Source organism: Chaetura pelagica, unplaced genomic scaffold (assembly GCF_000747805.2).
Source record: "Chaetura pelagica isolate M959 unplaced genomic scaffold, ChaPel_1.0 scaffold79, whole genome shotgun sequence".
In the NCBI taxonomy this organism is placed as follows: domain Eukaryota; kingdom Metazoa; phylum Chordata; class Aves; order Apodiformes; family Apodidae; genus Chaetura; species Chaetura pelagica.
The window spans coordinates 4,944,576-4,951,235 of NW_009969339.1; the positions used below are offsets into that span (position 1 = coordinate 4,944,576).

The window sequence follows — 6,660 nt, forward strand, 5'->3', positions numbered from 1 at the left end:
CCCCTGTGCCTCGGCCGCTGCCGGGGGGTTCCTTGGCGTGGCCAAGGAGCGGGAGCGCCGTGTAGCCGTGGGAAAGGTGACACAGAACGTGTCAAACACAACCTCTAAGGGGTATTACCTACCCAAATAGCATCTTAGAATCGGGAGTCTTTTTTAAAGTTGGAGCACAGGCTGCAGCTTTCTCACCAGACAACGATTTCCCGGACAGAGCAGTTCACTGTTACTCGAATTGAGCCGATTCCTTTTGTGTGTTAATTTGTCTTTGAGTACTTTACTGCTAATGTCAGGAAATGAGCGATGAGTGCGAAAGGGTGGTTTCAAAATCCCTGCACATGGTTATGTGAGTCCCAAATGCTGTGTCGTTCTTCATGTATAGGTCATTAAATACAGTACATGGCAATTAGTGGCCAAAACAGAGAAGAGGGGACCTGCCGACAAAGGAGGGGGTAATACACGACATAATAGAGATTCAGTAATAGCCAACTAGAGAATGTCAAAAGGGAGATGTGACAATTAGGTTAAAAAACTAGCCGGTTCCCCAGTCCATGGGAATCACAGAGTTTGGAAAAGGTAAACCATTGTTTATTTTAATACCCTGTGTATCACTGTGGTTGATGAACATAATGGTACTGGTATGTATGGACAGATTGCTCCAGCTGTTTATGACACCCAGAGGAAAAGAAGAGAAAACAAGGTAGGAAAAAGAACATACGGGAAAGTAAGTGGTATAAAAAGTGAGGGCCCGATGAGTAGAGATAGAAATAGATTTCCTACTGAATTTATCACTGAGCTTGGGGAAGGGTTTGCTTTAAATAGAAAAGTATTCAGCAACAAATCACAGAACAAGCAAACATAGAATTTGAAGTCCAGTGTGTATAGACTTCCAGCACTTCCTCAATATTAAACATACACTTTGGCTTTCGACTGTTCCCTGCTTCAGTGAAGCAGCAGCTTTACTTGTCAATCAGGAAAGCAGGCCATAAAAATCAAGTGGCAGTAAGTACACTGCACTTAAAATAGGATGCCTTTTGCTCTAGAATCCAAAATGCAACAAAGACATTTATAAAGTAATGTCTGCCTTCACAATGCTTTATAAAAGGTACCAATATTATACTTCTTTTTTTCCTAAGAGGAAATACAGGAAGCTTGAAACATTTGTTAAAGGAATATTTATTAAAATTTCTGACTCTCAGTAAAGTTTATCCCTATTTAAGCATTTTTTAAAAGATTTGCATGTGTTTTTTCTGCTGCCCTTTCTGTATTTGCAAGATTGTTTTCAGTGAGGGAAAAGAACTGACACTGGGCATGATCTTTCAATGCAAAGGGGTAACTACAAGGCCTGCATCAAGCTCCACATAAAGCAGTTTGAAAATGGATCCAGTTTCATACAACAGTAACATATGCCAAATGCCTTTCCGTGGGCAAGGAGAGCAAGAGAAGAGAAGACAAAATATTTTCCTCTGGTTTCATTAAAAATTAACCCCTTCTTTTATGGGCTTTCATTCTTCTTTCTCGTGTGTGGTTGCATGTTTGGATCTGCCTTCTTACTCTGAGTAGTAAATTCCTTTGGCCCATGTAAGTCAAACTGAATACCAATGCAGAGCTTTCAAAAATACTGAATTCCTACCAGATATATGGAAGTGGGCAAAAAAGAAAGTATTTCTTAAAAGTGCTACTGAACTGTAACCTCAGCATGTACTAGTAGATGGAGACTGTACATAGATAAAATGAATAAACAATAATACAAAAATAAATAGGTAATACGAGTAAACAGATACATCGAATAATGAAACCAGCTGAAAAGTTAAACTGGTTTCACATGTTTTGAATCATCAAGGAACACAACCACAAACTGTAACAGTGCTACTAGTTTCACTTCTCCTGGAGCTTTTGTGTTTTGCTGTTACTTTATCTTATATGACCGTGTTTTATTTGCTGTCCTCTGTTACTCCTAGGTCTATTTCAGGTTCACTAATATCCTGGAAATTCCCTATGAGCTGACATTGGAGAAATTCTTTCCATGGAACCATATCTTCTACAGCATGATATTCTTCTGCTTCTATTCTCTCTAGGTTGTTTTGCATGTAGATCATGTTGTCTTTGGTACATCTTTATTCTCCCAACCTGTTACTAACATATTATTTTCTTGACTCTGTGGTTTTGGCCACTTTATTTCATCTATCAAATACCATCCCTGGATAATCCCATTAGGTGAATCATCATAAATCAAAGCTTTATCTTTTGTAATTCTCTATTTGAGGTTCTGCAGTTGGTTTTAGAGCTACTAGAAATCCTTTTCCTACCCCATCCTATCCTATCAATCCTCTCAATTTCCAATTAATTTTTAATCCAGAGGCTTGGCTGGCCAGCATAGTTAGTGAGGGTATGAATTTATAGCAGAGGAATGCCCACTCATCTCAACACCTGGTGCTTCCCATGGTGTGGCTCCTCTCGAGCCGAGGCGCAGCCAGCAGCAATTGCTGGGCAGCGCAGCTGGGGAGGAATTAAGGGCATCCAAATATGACGCTTACTGTCCACACAGTGAAAAGTAGCTTAGTTCAGCTTGTCTTTTAACACTACTGGCGTCTGGTGGAAATTAAGAGTAGCTAATTCCATCAGCAGAGAGCCTACAGGAGCTGAGATTTATGCTGGTTTCCAGATTATTAAGTGTGGTATATCAAGACTGAGGAGGCAGATTAGCTTGAAGCTGTAAACATTGTTGCAAGCAAAGTGCAGATGACATTGTGCATCCTTTCTGCCTTGCTGAAAAGCACAAGCAAAATAATGATAGCTTTTGGTGCTGACTTTAATGTATTTCAACAGACTGATGTTATTTTAAATGAGAGCTATGTACTTAAATTCTTAAACCTGTGTGATATATATTCAAACTGACCCTCTCCCACAGCCTTCTGTGCTTCAAAACAGATGAATGGACTCCTTATTCACTGTTGAGATACAGAATAAAGAGATATTATTAATCCTCAACGAATTATTTTTTAAAAACAATTTTTTGCCTTTTTTCATGTGTAAGTGTGAATGAATGTATAGGAGACGGTTGATTTTGGCAGGAGCATGGTGTAATGTAGGCTGGGAGGGTGTCCAGGATCACTGGGATTGGATAATTGCTTCCTTGCACAGATGGCAGCTCAGAAGAAATTACAAAGATAAAAAGGTAAGGATGGAGAAAAATTATCTCAGAGTAAGATTTGCAAAATAAAGTGAGAAAATGAATTCATATCCCCAAAGTGAAATAAGTGGTAATTCAACTGCAAAAACACCCGTTTGGTAGTGGCAGTTAGTTCATAGTAACTCATTCTTTTATTAATGCATAATTACTGACTGCTGGATGTTTGAAAATGTGTTGACATCAATAACCACCTTCTAACATTCTACTGGTCTAAGTAGTCTTTTTACACCATATTTGGAGATCAATCATTAGTCAGTCAGTACATAACCCACCCTGTCCCATACAGCCAGAGTGAGAACTGGTCAATAAATGACAGGGCAATAAGAAATCAACAACCTGACCAAATTGTGTGTGACCTTGTGTCTCACATGCTTCAGAGTTTGCTGGCAACCTACAGACAATCACCTCCACTCCTGAAATACTTGGAGGTTAATGACACTAGAGTTGGAAAAATAATGTAGCCTTATCTAAGGCATTTTTGCCTTGCAGGGTAAACTCACTAGCGATATGGTCTGAGTCCCTCTTCTGGTGCAATAACTACAAGAGCTTCATGAATTGCTGAGAAAGGAGGTGAATTCAGAATGGTGAGAGCTGTCATGGTTGGTATTTATAGTATTTAAATATTGCAAACAAATATATATACAAAAATTGTATGTATCTGTAGCATTTATCTTCATTTACATTCTGTGTTATGTCTCTTAATGTGCAAGCCTACTGGATGAGGTGACTGCTGATAAGGTTTTCCACTTAATTTGATGGGCTCAAGTTCCTGCTTTACAGTATTTGGATATTAAGCTAGAAATATGATGAGACAGAAAAAAAAAACAAACCACAAAAAAACCCAACAACAACAACAAAACCCAAGAACTTGATAGATCTTAAACACTTCATATTTATTGTACATTAAATAAAACAAATTCAGTTCAGTTCAGTTGAGAGACTGATTTAGGAAAACAAAACTTCTAAAGGAAGTTATGTTCAGCTTAAATTATCATTAAGTACATACGTATTAATTATGTTATATTAAAACCATATTCTGTTAAACAATTCTCAGTGAACAATGTGAGTAAGATACATTATCAAAGAGGTATGTTCCAAAGGTCTTATTGCACAGCTACTGGCTAATCCTTGTCCTTTCCTTCTGAGAAAGATATGCTTGTTACCGCTGAGTACAAACTCTTACTGCCTCCTCATGTTTTATTACACAGGTTCTCCTCTTTCCTCATGAAAAAACAGAAAACAATATCAAACAGAAAATAAAGCTGAACATTACAAAACGTGTGTTGTCTTCAGTTCATTTCAACCCCAAAGCAATCCATGCGTATTCTTTCTTTTCAGTAAGAGCAGGTAGGGAAAACATAACAACAAATAAGAAACAAAAAAAAAAAATAAAGAAAAAAAGAAAAAAAAAAGAAAAGAAACTCCCCAACCACACGTTTGTTCTGTCATTGCAAGAACTAAAATGCTGTAATTCTGCTACCAATTTCCAGCGCAGTGGGAGGAAACACTGTGGACGGACTCTCACTTCCTCTCAGTTTTGTCTGCCTGCACTTCTCGCATATATGAATCAAGGATATGCGGAGGCACTCCATCCATCAATAGTCTGAATAACGAAAGCCCACCTACAAAGAAGGCATAAAGCAATCTTCAGGTTGAAGGTCCCTGGAGAAACAGCTTTGTACCTTTATTTTCTGGTGTAACTGATGCAAGATTTAGTCAGTCCCACTTGCATACTTCATTTTGAGATGTGATAAGATTAATCTCGGTTCAAAAGTCCAGCATGAGAATGAAACATTATTTAATCTCTCTGCTATACAGAACTTCCAGTCCTCTTGTGTAGGGTTCATTTCTAGGATGTCATATATTCAGTCATATATCTCTCCTCATGCAATAGTCTATGATAAGCTTCACCTCAAATTAACCCTCCTGGATTTCCCTCAAGCTGGGTGGAATATAATCACGGATGGAAGTCAGCCCAGAAGGAACAATGCAGAAAACTCATGACTGTGCTGAATGGTGGAAAACGTGCAGAGGCATCCAAATTATTCTAGTGTTCAGCCTTGTAATGGTTTATAACTATTTAGCAAAATATTTACCATGTTGCTTAAAAATAACAGGTGGGATAGCATATGTGAAAGAAACATATGCAAAAAAGACAGGAGTTTACATGTGCATTTAGACTCCAGAGAGACATGATAAAAGTCACCATTTCAATTGCTGGGGAAGTTTGAAGAATTATTTTGGTTTAGCTTTTGAGTGAAAAACAGGCTACATGTAGTCACCTTCAATGCAGCTGCTTGCTCCCTGAAAGCTCTAGATTTTCCTAGGGCTTGAAGCTTTCTACAGACTTAAGGCCAGCATCTTCCTTAGCTGCAGCAGTGAGTTTCCATGCTTACAAGCCCTGCTGACAAATAGGGGCCTTTTCTATTCAGTGTTTCCTTCCAGCCCTGCCAAAACTTTGTTGCCTGTCTCTGTGAAACTAAACTCTCCCCCTGTTCCTCCCCCAACTCCCATTTTCCATTTTTATAATGGTTGGAGTCAATATTCACTGAACTGGCATCAGTAGTACCGTTCTCAGCCTTTTAGTTTTATGTGCTTTATGACTGTGGTTTTGCCACTGGTAGTAAAAAACCTGAACCCATCTATTTTAAATCCCTGCTGTAATAGAAACCTGGGCTTACAAGAAAGCCACTGGAAGTACTCAATATTTACTTTGGTGTTCTGGAAAAATGGACAAGGCAAAAGATTTTTGAAGAATGTTTAATAATTTAAGCAATCCAAGAGAAAATATTTCTTTTGGTGCCCAGAAAAAAACATGTATGTAATCTCTAACACACCAGAGCACCCCAGATCCCACTGATGTGGAAGCAGTAAATTAATATAAATAATCAAAATTAGGAGTGTTGTTTCATGCCATTGAATAAAAATGTCATGGAAACTAAACACCTGGTAATTTCTCTTAATTGCACTGAAATCAAATTATGTTTGGAAATAGGAAAAAGATAAATATTTTGCTAAAAATGTTAGAGTCTGCCCTTTCCGAGGGTGAATGGTGGTGTCTGTTGTCAGAATGTTGGGTACCATTATTATTCCTCTTACAAATCTGCATGAGTATTCTGTTCTGCCGGTTGCAAAACCACACGCTAACAAGTGCACTTACCTTTGGAGCCTTTTCTGGAGCACACGAAAAGCTTTAAAGCAAAAGTACATTGCCAGGATGAAGACATCAGTGCCTCTGAATGCTCCAGCTAAATGCAACTGAGCTGATACTTACATACAGCATTCATTCTGAGCACAGATTTTAGGCATTTATAACCTTTACTAACAAAAGAATTATCCAATTAAAGTGCTATTAGTTACTAATGATTATAAGATCGTGCTGTCTTATTTAACACCATCGTTGTTGCAGAACTGTTTGATCCCGACCTTAGGTAGATGCACAATACAGACCAAAAAAAAAAGCATGCTTTTTT

The 6,660-nt window shown here is 38.2% G+C and overlaps 1 protein-coding gene across 1 annotated transcript in view; it reads right to left on the bottom strand.

The window, feature by feature from the left end:
• Positions 1-4,436: 4,436 nt before the first annotated feature.
• Positions 4,437-6,660, bottom strand: part of MYBPC1 (myosin binding protein C, slow type) — a 76,356-nt gene continuing 74,132 nt past the window's right edge. The window contains exon 30 of the mRNA XM_010005808.1: positions 4,437-4,809. The gene's annotated coding sequence lies outside the window, so the exon portion shown is untranslated. The remainder of the gene's footprint in view (positions 4,810-6,660) is intronic.